Genomic DNA, 14097 nt, shown 5'->3' on the forward strand with positions numbered 1-14097 from the left:
TAATGATAAACTGCAAATACCATGAAAATGTATAAGATCAATCATTGAGTTTTGTGCTTGTGCGCCTCTACTATAAAACAATCATCCCAACTGTGGGTATTCTAGAACTATGAAATCATCAGGTCCATCAATAATCTGTCTCTCAGCCATTAAATATTAGATGGCTTTGCACTCTTATGTTAAACTGTACCAAAACAGAGGTGCTCTTCTTCTCTGCCAAATACTAGCTCTCATCTCTTCCCCTGCCTATCCAGTTTGCACCCGACACTCTACCCTACTCTTCTTCAGCTAGATATCTTGGCATCATCTATGACCCTTCTCACACCTTCTCTACTTCATCTCCAAAACTGCAACAGCGTCTCGCCTCAACCTCCTAAATATTAGGAAAATCGGGCACCTCCTTCCTTTTAACACTGCCGAGCATCGCTTAACCACTCTGGTCTTCTCTAAATGGAACTACTGTGCCAGCATCCTCTTTGTTCTCACCAACTATGCTTTCTGTCCTCTTGACAAGATCATTACTTTCGCTACCAGGGCTCTCTTTGAACTCTCTCATGTCACACCTACTTCCTCGTACCGTCACCAGGCTTTCATGGCTGATGATGCAAAACAGGGCCAGATTTAAATTTCTTCTCCTGGTTCACAAATCTATCCACAGTAAGGTACGACTGTATTTATCGGCCTCTACAAGCCTTCTTGTAATCTCCACTCTGCCTCCTTGACTACCCTTGTGGCACCTCACCCTTTCTGTGCTTCCTCTCGCGTCAGCTCTTTCTCTCTTCCTTCTCCACTTACATGGAATTCTCTTTTCCTGGACAGCTGAGAAACAGTCCACACAGATTTGCTCAAAACCAAACTAAAAGCCTACCTTCTTGTTACCTATCTCTCATCTGCCATCTATTTAACATTTTCCCTCGCTTCTAACCTGCCTCTGTCCCTCACTTTCTCTGCCTCCACTGTAGCAATTCATCCATTGTGGTTGCATCCCTAACACAGCTGGCCGTAACGCCTAAATGCGCTTAAAAAGTCTAATGTTGGTTGTCCCTAATCTATGTATGTCCACCCATGAATTATCCACAGTGCTTGTCAATTTGCCTGTCCATTTGCTCTCCTCCAAAACCTGGTCAGAATGTCAACTACATTGTAAGAAGCCTGCTGCTTCCTGTCAAATCTGATTTCTTATCTATTGTACATTCTTGTGCGATCAAACTACTTAGCACCCATGTTAGGCAGCTATTAACTAGTTTTCATTCACTGCTGTCTTAAATGTAGGCCTTTCTGCGTGTACTGTTGAATCTCAAACTTTAGGCGTTTTCACCCACTGCCCAGGTATCCCAAATGTAAGTGTTTCTCCATGGACTGTTGAATCTCAAAGGTAGGCATTTTTCCATGTACTGGTGAATCTCTGAGCGGACGGCCTAACAACAAAGCGCCATCAATGGCAGAAAGTTATATATAATACACCACTCCAATGGCCGCAGGCACAGCTATCCATACACATCAGTATACAGCAAGGACTATGACAACATTTGGTCGCGCTGTTCACATAAACGCTCTGCATACTTGCACTACGCCGCAACACCTCTGACAGCAGAATGCAGCGCAGACCTATGATAATTTCGGGCACGCTGAGCACATAACGAGTCTCTAGCACTGACGCCACCCCTACTCCTCTCAGCACCCATCCACATGCTTGACTGCATGGATTGCTACTCTACCAGAGCCTGACCAAGCCTGCAAAGCCTTTTTTGGCCAAATGCACACATGCATCCTAATTGTGCTCCCTGACCTCCAACACTCTGGACTTCGGTCCTCCGAGGGCGTTCCCACTAACAGCGGATTGATACTGAAATAATTATACAATTGGCGCTATACAAATGACAAGTACAATACAATAGAGCATTGTCCCTCCCTATGTATATAGATAGTCTTTACTATTTGTTGTCATAGCACACTTGCAAATCATATTTCCACATGTTGCCTATTATCATATCAAACTTATAATTACATTTCCATAGTTTGCCGACACGTGTTTCGACCACTTGGTCTTTTTCAAGGCATTCTCTGGCTAAATATCAGCCGGGATACACACCATCGCCCTAAATGAGATTTCATATCTTCAGATAATCCGAGCAAACAACGAACAACCTCCCCATTAGACATTCGATGTGAACTGGAAGACAAGCCAGTGTTGTTTAACAACCTTTGCCATCAACCACCACCAGAACACTATATGTTTGAAAGTGTGTAGGAAACAAAAAAGACATATTGTCTTGAAAAAGACTAAATGGCTGAAATGCGTATCAGCAGTCTATAGACATTTAATCTAGAAGTGTACTATGAGAACAGGCAACATGTGGAAACCTTATCTATATTGACTACCTCTGGGAACAATCTTGGTGACACCTATCAATGAGCCTGGTTGGATAGTGCCTTTCAATCACTCCGGCACTCATCAGGGCTTCCATGTCCTTCTACTCTTTTCCCGGATGTTACACATACAGTCTCTCTTTACCTGAATTGCTGCTACTTCTCTGTGAGGGGTCAGAAATAAGAGGCGGACACAAAGTTGTAGTATTCTTATCGTCAAGCATTTTATTGAACAGAAATGGGTTGGAAAAATGCCTCTTTAACCCTACCCTAAAAGAAAGAGGTTCCCTACCTAAGAAACAAACTAAGAATCACTATCTGTCAAGTAGTTGGTAACTTAGAAACCGTCCTTGTGTCAAAACATTCTAAACCAGGGTTGTCCAACATGGGGCCCGAGGGCCGCAATGCGGCCCTGCAAGCCATTTTATGTGGCCCTCGAAGCCCAAGAGCATAGACAAAGCATTAGGGTTACTTTTGTACGTTTTGTATTTATTTTATACGCAGTGAGCGTTGTGGCTGCAGTGTCAGGGTAGGAATTGTAGTCCACACACGGAAATTCCTATTTCCATTGGCTGAGAAACAGCCAATGGAAATACTGTTACCATGCAAGGCGCGCTGTAGAAGTGGAAATAAATAAAATAAATAAATGCCTCGCATGGTAACAGTATTTCCATTGGCTGTTTCTCAGCCAATGGAAATCATAATCACGTAATGTGTGTGGGTGGAGTGACGGGCACACAGCGCCACCTTAACACATCTGCGTTGCCGAGCCAATGGCAGAGCCTGCTTGAGCCAGCAGCACAGCCCAGGTTCACAGTGCTACGTGCGGTGCACACCGAGGCCTAGTTCTCCTTGCCTCCAGCAGGGGGAAGTACTGCCTGCCATATTTTCTGACGTATGTTTGTGTCATGCAGTGCTTTTCAGCCTCTGAGATACTGCTGGCCAGATAAACCGAAACACAAGTATCTGGCCAGCAGTATCTCGTAGGCTCAAAAGCAGCGTAGGCTGCCTTAATGTTTGAACATTCCGCCTCGGGAGGGAGGGTACAATTTGTATCACTTTTTGAGAAAAACCTTCCCCTTGGGTATTGTTCAAATTGCGTCACAAAAGGAATGAATTCCCACATGAGTTTACCGCATTTAGGAATTAATTCCTTGCCAAAATGGCTAGGCAACACAATCACGCCATCCACACCCAGAAAATCAGCACAGGTAAAATGCCTGGGGCTCTATCCAGTTTTGGTTTTTGCAACTGACAAGTGCTAACCTGGACGAGGCAAAACAGCCCTTGGGATGTGTCCGTGCCCCTGTCGGAGGAAGGGCAGCTGCGGGAGTGAATTTTCAGAGCACATACCACCGTAGCTATCCAGATCCAAGACACTGTGGGCTTTACAGCAGGTACCATGAGGTCAATTCCCTCCGCGGTTCCTACAACATGGCCCTCAGCTCAGCTGGAGTGATCCGAGTACCGGCGCACAGGCCACCCCTGGGCGCTGGGAGAGGAGGGTTCCCAGCCATGTCTAGTTCTTCATACTTTAAGATTGTGCTCACATTGCGTTTCTTCAATTAGGTTCACCTTTGGGTGATCGCTTTTCCCCATTTTATCTGTTGAATTGGATTACGCTTCTTTCATTAACACAGAAGTAATGAATGTGTATTACAGAGTTAAGCTGCCATATGTATTATGCACACTGCACAGGCAGCATCAATCATTAACACAGAAGTAATGAATGTGCATTGGAGATACACTGGCATATGTATTGGGCACAATGCACAGGCAGCATCAATCATTAAAACAGAAGTAATGAATATGTATTGGAGAGATAAGCTGTCATATGTATTGGGCACACAGCACAGGCAGCATCAATCATTACCACAGAAGTAATGAGTGTGTATTACAGAGATAAGCTGCCATATGTATTGGGCACACTGCACAGGCAGCATCAATTAGTTACACAGAAGTAATGAATGTGTATTTCAGAGATAAACTGCCATATGTATTGGGCACACTGCACATGCTCAGGCAGCATCAATCATGCTTTGTAAAGGACAATGTTGGCCTAAATTGGGAACAGCCAGGATAGACATGTTGCTACAGAGGTATATTTTGGGCACAACCAGCACGATAATGTGTTACATCAGTGACAGTGCTGTTTTACAATGTGGACACATAGATCATTAAAATGTGTTGTGTTGTAAAATGTTCTTGCCTGCTGTTGGTGCCATGGAATTTTCATGTTCCCCTTTAGAACCGATTATAAACTTATGGCTTTTTGGTCAGTTGTTCTGCTGTAAAATGCACCATTTCAAGCCCATGTTTGAAAAAACATTCTTGGAGGGGGAACCCCCCAAACCCACTCCCTAGCTCCTTATAGCTCCATTGCTACGCTCGTTCGCCCCCACTATTTCAGGAAAATATTAACACATGCACACTGAAGGAAATCGCAAGCAACTGACCTCAGATCATTTGATGATGGGGCTCCCTTAGATACTCACTGCCCCTGACACCAAAAGCTATTTTTGGGTCTGCATGGCACATCACTGCCTGTGATGCTATTGTGTCAAAGGTCACACAATATCGCTTTTTAATATACTGCTTTGGGTGAGGTTGTTGACTTTGGCTCGCTGGCCCACCGGGTGACAAAAAGTTAATGATTCGCCCTCACATTCAAAAAGGTTGGACAAGTCTGTTCTAAACTGACCCTCACGCTCGAAACAAGCAACTACGGGTGCAAGGAAATGTAACCGACATATGTTTGGTGTAAAATGTTCATATTCAAAATATAAAGATAAATCAAAAAAGTGTTTCCCAAAGAGAAATCCTCGAATCCAAAGGATGGTTCGCCTCCCGTGGATTTTTTTTAGGATGGCAAAAGTGTTCAGATGGAAAAAGAGTGTCTTTTAAACAATGGTTTCTTTGTATCACAAGAGTGTATCTTTATTCAACAATTCCTCAAGGCTTTTACACTGTATTTAGAAACTTCTGGTTCACACAATATTTTCTATAACATCCAACAACGTCTTTGTTACCAAAAGTGTTTCTCTTGAACAACAGTTTCTTTATATTGGATTCTCAATGTTTCTTGTTCTGTACATTACAGGTTTGGCTGTTGTATTTAAATATTTGAACTTGTTTCATGTACTTTCCAAATTCCCTGGTATATTTCCTTGCTAGGTATTTTGTATCACTGTTAAACGTTTCTTTGCAACTCTGATGGATTGCCTGGTGTACTCCTCCTCCAGGAGTCCTCTTATGGGTTCTTCAGATCACTTGGTTTATTTCCCTGCCAGGTATCTTCCCACAGTTTTAAAAACTCCTCATAGATGTGGCTGCCAGGACTTGTATGCATTTCTTCTTTGGTGGATTAACTGGTATACTTCTTTGCCACAAATACTTTCATGGGGTTCCTCGGATATCAATCGATCTCACATAAGACGTTGACTTGATAGGTTGTTTGTCGGTACTCTCCAGGGTCCCCAACGGTTGAGGGCTGACTCACTGGTAATTCGTGCCATCTCAGACTTATTGCGTGCCTCTGTGGTGAAGCTTCCTCCCTGTATTGGCTTCTTACACGATGCAGACGTCTACTCAGCGATTCCTGCAGCTCTGCAGTTAGTCACTGGCTTCCTTCTGTGGCCTGGACCAGAAAACGATGTTTCCTGACACAACCGTACCTCCAGGAGCTCCATTGTGCTCCCAGGTGCTCCCGCAGTCCTCCAGGCAAATCTCCTGCACTTCTCCTTCCTTCAAGCAACACCAGGGTCTGTAACTTGAGTTCGCAAGCTGCAGCATGAATGTGCCCGTCTTCTCTTCCACAGGTCTTTCCCGGACCGCTTTGTTGGATACGGCGGTTGCCATTTTTAAATGTCCCGGGCACTTTAGTTTGAATGGAACTAGTCTGCATGTTAGTCTTTTGGACTTTGCTTAGTTTGCATCAACTCTTCCCTACTCTTCTTTATCTCAGTACTTGAGGTTTTATGGGTGCTGAAGTCCATAGATACAATTGGATTTCCATTATGATATTGTTCAAAAACTCACATAAAGAAATGTCAGAAACCGATGTTTTATGTGTGCTGTGAATGTTTGGTATGCAGGGAGTTTTGTCTAGAGTGACATAAAGGAAGGGGTTTCTGATTTTCACAATAAGGAGGAGTGGTGGGGTGACTACAAGCCCTAGAGAATGCAGTTGTTATAGGGTCTTTGTTAGGAAAAAGAGAGGAATACCGCGTCCCAACCAATCGAATCATCGCCTCTTCCCGGTAGTTGTCCCCTCCCCTCTGATCCTCCCTCATATAACCTTACCAGTGTCAGGATCAGGTAGCAGCTGCCGTCCCCTGGCCACAGGAGGAGGTCCCCCCTGGGGAATCGGAGATGAGTCCATCGCATTCATCACACCTCTCTTCCCTTCCTCCCTCTCATCTCACACTTTACCTCTCTAGCTGTCCCTCCATTATCTCTCTCCCAACTAACTGCTACTCTCCCTACCTACACTGCTACTACTCTTGCCCTTTCTACATGACTACTACTACTCCCTCCTCCCAACCACTTCTACTCCCTCCTCCACATTACTCCTGCTCCCATCTCCACACCCCAACTACTCCACATCCATACTACCATAACAACTCCACCCCACCTTCTCTTCAGTCACCCTCCTTTCACTACTTCAAGCCCCGCTCATTAACTTCCTACTCACACTTCCACTCGCACACCTTACATGTACACTTGCATTGCAGAACCACTTTCTCACCAGCCAATACCTCACCTTTTCTATAAATCACTTCCACACTCCTCTACACAATCCTTCCTCCTGGTGTCTTAGTTGACCGACCTCGCCCGAAAAACCCACAACTTCCTCTTTCGTGTGCCCTCTTTTATATCACCCCTCCTCACCCACCCCTTTCTTCTGTCTCTTCTGTCATTGTTTTTTCCCTTCTGTTTTCCCGGGCCAATTAATCCCTGTCCTCCCCTTCTGTGAGGTGTTTCAAACAGCAGAATCAACATAAGAGGGTCTAAGCCTCATCCCTTAGTCTCTTGCAATCCTGGGGAAGTTTGTCAGTGGTAGCCCTCAATAGCAAAAGTCCCAGTTCATATTGGTGTTTCCAAAGGTCTGTAGGATAGCAGTCTTTGCTAAAGAGCCGCTCTTCAGCTACATTACAGGTAAGCATTGGTTGATCTTGGAGCGGCTCTGTTGGAGGTGAGCGATGTTGATGTATGGAGCGGTTCCCCTTAATTTATGTGCTTGACTGTGCAGTGTCGTGTAGCAAATTAGTTACTGTGTGCTACCGTTGGGGTCCCCTTCTAGCTTATTTCCCTAGTGTACCTCTCTCCACCTATATGCATGCCAATTAGACCTTGGTGGCTAGCAGGGACTCGGCCAAGCCCTCGTAACCTTTAGTGGCCATTATGCACACACACATACTAGCATCTCTTAACTTTCCCATACTTGGTCCCTCCGAGGGTGTGCAACCTACAGCGCATTGGTACAATACCCATGGTGAAAGGCGCTATACAAATGACAAAATTAAATGATTACATCATACGTGACATCACTGATGAAATCAATAATTACATCAAATGTGACATTACTGATTAAATAAGTTCAAATATTTGTGTTGACCTGTTTTGATACATATTGTATTTTATTGCACTTTATAGTAACTATGTGACATGGAAAAATACACTGATGCAGAAGTATGATAATATTAGGTGTGGAGCATTCATTTGTTGTACTTATTAACGTATACCCTATAAAATAAAAATCTATAACGTTATATAAATGGTTTGAATTGTATGCATTATCAAACAATTACAATACTTAATTGAAGGCAAAGTACCTGATTCTGGTAAATCTATTTTTGCTATTTCACGCATAATAAGTATATGTAGTAAAAAAAATAAGATTAGATAGAAGTAGAAACATGTTTAATAGTATCTTTTATGAAAAAAGTCAATATTCACTTTTAAATTTACAATTCCCCTTACCGTAATAACATTACATGAACACATTCTTTTCTAAATGACAAGTTTTATACAAAATAATCACATACAAAAGAAAGTATGTTCTTGTGTGCATTGTGATAAGTTCGGTTAATATGCAAAAGAAAAATCAGTTACTTATGCTACCTAATTATAGAAACGAAATGAAGATTGGAAAGTAAATATTTAATTATAGACATACCAATGGTACTACTATTTGTAGTCATTTCTTTTCAAAATAAATTATGAATTATTATTCCAGTATAACAGTTTAGCTTCCAAAGTGCATACATGCTTGCATACTATTCTTCTTTGGAATAATGTCTATGTACTGTGAGGAGCCTGGAATGAGACACAGACAAAGAGCTCATAGTTTTGGCTATAAACCTTCATTCAAAATAAACAGGGGTTGGAAAATGCCTTGTTGTCTTTCAAAATCCTATCCTAGCCCTCACATTCTAAAAAATAACAATATAATGCAAGAAGGTATTTACATACAGAGAAATATACAGGTATACATTAAGCATCAGGAAATGGTGCAATAATTAAGTATATACATCAGACAAGGGATTATATCCCAGCGGCCTATATCCCACTCCATGGGCCTATCTCTTTATACAACTGGATTGAGGTCTTGCTCATGCAGCCAGACTTTGACCTTGTTCTGGAATAGCAGGTACGACGGTTCCTCTCTTAGAGATAGTGGGAGTGTGTTGCAGTTTTTAGCAGCGAGGACTGGGAAGCTAACCCCACATGCACGTTGTTGTTTGAATCGTGGGATGTTAACACAGTGCGTCTGGGCTGTTCTGGTGGGCCTTGTTTTGGTATGTCAGCATATAGTATTAGACAGGTAGATGGGAGCCTGGTTGGATAGGCACTTGTGGGTGAGGGACAAAGTCTTAGGGCGATTCTTTGCTTGCTGTTAAGCCAGTTTATAGATTGTCTGGTTGCAGTGATGTGTTGTTTCCTTGGGATATTCAAGGCTGCTCTAATGGCGTTATATTGCATAACTTGCATTTTGTTAAGGTTCTGTTGTGAGGTGCCAAGATAGAGCGCATTACAATAGTTGAGCTTAGATAGGACTAAGGCTCTGGCTATTGTGATGCAGTTGGTAGTCGTCGGGTACGGGTGGCAGGCCGTAATGAGCTTGCAGGTGTGAGCAGTGGAGGAAGCTATTGCATTGGTTTGTCTAGTTAATGTTAGTGTGGGTTCAATGTAGATTCCTAGTGTTTTTACAACATTAGCAACTTTAATTATGTTACCATCGATATTCAATGAGGAGAATAGTACTCCCAGTTTGTTCAAATTAGCAGTAGACCCCAGGAGAAGCATCTCTGTCTTGTCCTCGTTAAGACAGAGCCTGTGCTTCACCATCCAAACTTGTATAATAAGGTAAATGTCATTGAGAGTCTTACTGTCTACAATATAGTCACCAGTGGTGGAGATAAGTATCTGGATGTCATCCGCATAATTTGTGTAGCTGACACCCAGATAGTCAAGTTCATCAAAAAGGGGCTTAGTAAACACATTGTAGAGGACACACAAGACCTCTGAGGTACTCCGCAGGTAACTGAGGTGGGAGTCGCAGAAGCTGAGGGTGCAAAGAGCCTCATGGATCTGTTGTTTAGGATGGACTCAATCCAGGCATTTGCTTGGTTCGAGTAATGTGCAGCAGATGAAAGGTGTTTACATAGGATTTTATGGTTCACCAGATCAAATGCCGCTGATAGATCGAGTAGAAGAAGCAAGGCCACTTTTCCCTTGTCTTTCAATGTCTGGATTTGAGTCTTCAGGTTGATTAGCACAGTTTCTGTCCCATGTCTGGGTCTGAATTCTGATTGTCTCGGGCCTAGTAGGTTATTAGATTCAAGGTATTGCTGTATACGCAGATAAGCTGCTCGGTCCAGTATTTTTAACAGGAATGAGACCGTTGTAATGGGTCTGTAGTTACATGGGTTGTTAGGGCCTAATGATGTTTTTTTTTTAGAAGAGGGAGTTCCCAGGCGTCTCAAGTTATTAGGTACTGTACTAGATTTGAAAGAGGCGTTAATGACCGATGTAATGAATGGGGCTAATTCTTTCGCAGCCTCCTTGAAAAGCGGGGCCGGGCATATATCACCCTGGCAATTGGATGGTTTAAGTGTCATAATGATAGTCTCAACCTCTTTGACAGTGAGGGAGGTGAAGTTGAATCGGGGCAGCGTATTCCTGGCAGGGGCTTAATATTAGTGAGTTTTCTTGGTCTCTATTTTATTTTGAAGCAAAGTGATTTTGTTTTGGAGTGCATTCTGTATATTTGTGCACCATAAGGTATCTTTAGTACATGTGTCGGGTGGTAGGACAAGTGATTCTAACTCTTTCAAGATGTTGAAAAGTTCCTTTGTACTTGACTTTGCTTTGATTATGCAGTCGTTATAGTTGTCTTTTTTTGCTTGGACGATGGCTACCTTGTAGTTGAAGGAAGCTGCATTGAAATTATCCTTGACATTACACTGGATCCTTAGACCCTTTCTGTTGTGAGCAATAGTTTGGGACCATGCTTGTCTCACATCTTGCGCTTCCTCTTTCCTTCTCATTCTACTTTCTCCATTCTGTTTCTGGATTCCTAGCAGCTTGTCGGCACTGTGCTGCATGCTAGGACCTTCTCCTTACCCCCATTCATCTGCCAGATGCAGTGTATCTCTGCCATTCTTCCCTCTGTCCTCTCCTGATTGGTCAATATCTGGGGTATCTTCTCTCTATGCCTCTCCCCACCCTGCCTATAGGCTCTGCCTTTCTCCACCCCATCCTGCCTCTGGTCTCTGCCTCTCCCCACCCTGCCTCTGGTCTCTACCTCTCCCCATCCTGGCTGTGGGCCCTTCCTCCCCCGTGCTGGCTGTGAACTCTTCCTCTCCCACTCTTGCCCCTGGGCTCTGCCTCTCCCCCCCCCCCAACCTCTGGGGCCTGCTCCCCTTCCCTCCCAGGGTCTCTCTCTCTCCCCCTCCCTAAACTCTGGGGTCTGTCTCTCTCCCAACCTCTAGGGTATGTGTCTCTCTTACCAATCCCTGCGGTATCTATCTCACCAACCCATGGGGTATATTTCTGGGGCTTGTGAATCTGCTTAGATTCACACCTTTTGCATAGACTACCATCTAGTGGTTGGTGTTGAGTATTACCTCACCTTGAAATCCCAATTCCATCATTACGTAGTGGTTCATCTCTTAAGGACTCAGTATATTTCTCTAATGCAGACGAATACTTATTTGTTTGGGCTCCAGGTCCAAATAGAAGTGGAAAAAGGTTACTGTTTATCTGCACTTGAACAGGAAGATAAGGCTGCATTTTTGGCTGCCCATTGAAAAAAGGTCTTTGGATCCTTAAGACTCCTGCTTCTGCTCTGGAAGCCCCGCTCTGTATGGTGGAAAAAGTAAAAGACAAGAGAAGACACATGGATGTTGTGTTAGAATATCAGGATTTATACCTGTCACATTTGATCGGTTTGCACCACGTCAATGGCCCCTCTGGCGGCATTGGAGACTGACGCTGCTGGACAGACCGGTGCCATCATGCTATGTTGGAAGTGTGAGGTAACGGTCTTGTCTTTTCCAAGATGACCGGCCATTTTAGCCTTGGTGCTATCGAGACTGTTTATCAGACCCATTCTCTTTCAGCTCTTCACGTCATAACGCTCCTCTGCTGCATGACGCTGGTGTTCCTCTGGTAGGCAAGATTTGGTGCAGTACCCTTTGGGTGCACTACAACAACCTTGACCTCCTGGCAATAGGAACCCAACTTTGGTATAAGTCTGTACTACACAGGTTGGTAGTGTGACTGAGCAGTCAGGCTTATCTCAAGAGGGGTCAGTGTGAGCAGTAGGGTGGTTACACAGAGATTCACAGTGACAAGTATTCAAATAAACACTTACATTCAAGGTTTCTTGATTAAACCATTATTAATGTATTTAACAGTCAGTTTGAATAAGCCTTCTTCAGAAGGGACAATATACTGGTAACACACAAATGCACTCCAGAATACACACTCTTAGTTTCTCTAAATCATTAAGTACCCATATGGGATGGCACACAGACACTTCCTACACCCTCGGGTGACTTAAATGTCTAGGACTCTGTGGACATTAATATATCACTGGTACATTTAGAGCAATACTGAGCTGAGTTTTAAAGTAAAGAGGTTTCAGAATAAGACAAGAGATCACACAAATATTCGGAAGCAGGTAAGTACTTTTGAACCCCCCAATGTGAAGTAAGTTAACCCTTTCCTGGAAGGAAGGTAAAAACACACATTCAGAGGAGAGAAGAGTCATTCAGGGAGCCAGGCCAGCCAATGTCAATTGGGCAAAAGTCTAGGTGAGCTGAAACACTTCTTGCAGGTAGCAAAAGTCTTGCACATTGTTTTCGAAGTCTTTGTAGAAAAAGTAGAATCAAAGTAGCGCCACAAGCTGCAAGGCTTGTGAGGTGTAGAAGATGCAAGCAACTCTACAGAAGCAACCAAGACAGGTCGCAACTCAGAACAAGTAAGGTTACAAGACAATATGTATGTTCTCTTAGACTTTACAGTACCTTTGCTTAGAAGAAAAGGTTCCAGGTGGCTTCTGTTCCTGTGTGGCTCTGCAGATTCTTGTGCCTCAGTTGGGGGACAAGAGGGAGGACTTCTGGGGACTCCTGCAACACAACGGGACGGTCGGCGACAGCAAAAGGCAAACTTCAATTCAGTGGCACTTCGGCGTTTCAGCTCCTCGCATTTTACAGCAAATAGCAACACTGGTTCTCGGATACCACTTCAGACTTTCCTTGCTTCTGGGGTCCAGCACTCTGTTGAGGTTGCTCAGGCTTGGTCAGTCCTGCATCAGGGAAGTCCGGAGGATCTTCCTAGCGCTTGGGTCTGACTTAAAAGCGATCCACTTGATTTGGTGTTCCTCTCCCTGGCACTTCCGTTCCAGCAGCAGTGGAAGTACAGCCAGCTTCGAGAAGATGTCCAAACAAGTTCACTTTAGAGTTGATTGGTCCCACCGACTCAAGGTCGAGGCAAATTCGTAGCTTCAGCACAGAGGCAGGGCTTCACTGGGCAAACCAACGGTCTAGGAGTTGCAGCAGGCGTATCTTTCAAGTTCTTCTCCGGATTCCTTCGTTCAGTGGTCGACTCTACCTTCCAATCCAAAAAGGCTTGCCTTTTATGCAGGTTTCTCCCATTCATTCCAGCCAAGCTGCCAATCACCTTTGGGTGCATTTCTGTAACCAAGGGGATTACGCAAAGGGAGTTTTGGGCACCTCCCTCACTTCCTGCCTCTGCCAGACATAGTGGAGCCAGAGGCGGGCTTCACTCGTGAATCCCAGCGAAGACAAAATTAACAAAGGGACCAAACCTGGTTTACATGAGAAACGAGACAAAGGGGATACTAGGTAACCCCTCCAGCACCCTATCATACAATAGTGTTTGCTGGGTCTAGAAAGATAAAATTGTAAGTAAAGTCAATTTCACTTGCTGCTCTTGGAAACAGTAGTTTATCCAAGAGAAGGTATTTAAACCTTTGGGAAATCTAAGACTTCCCTGTGCCACTGCACTGAAGTGCTGTGTGTCACAATGCAAAGATGATGCCTATGGAGTTTATCAGACTCCAAAAACCAAAGGAAACACAGAGTTTAAATCACAGTAAAATACATGAGAGAGTGGGAAAAAAGGTCTCTCTCTCCAGGTTAAAAATAAGTCCTAGAGTCCAGCATAAGTGCTGGATATCTCTAAGGTAGAGAGGAA

General features: G+C 43.9%; 1 protein-coding gene across 5 annotated transcripts in view; it reads left to right on the forward strand.

Moving 5' to 3' along the window:
• The window catches only part of SLC35B3 (solute carrier family 35 member B3), a 627346-nt gene that overhangs the window by 340257 nt on the left and 272992 nt on the right, over positions 1-14097 (forward strand). The gene's annotated exons all lie outside the window — the stretch shown is intronic.

Source organism: Ambystoma mexicanum, chromosome 5p, assembly GCF_040938575.1.
Source record: "Ambystoma mexicanum isolate Mex_15411 chromosome 5p, UKY_AmexF1_1, whole genome shotgun sequence".
In the NCBI taxonomy this organism is placed as follows: domain Eukaryota; kingdom Metazoa; phylum Chordata; class Amphibia; order Caudata; family Ambystomatidae; genus Ambystoma; species Ambystoma mexicanum.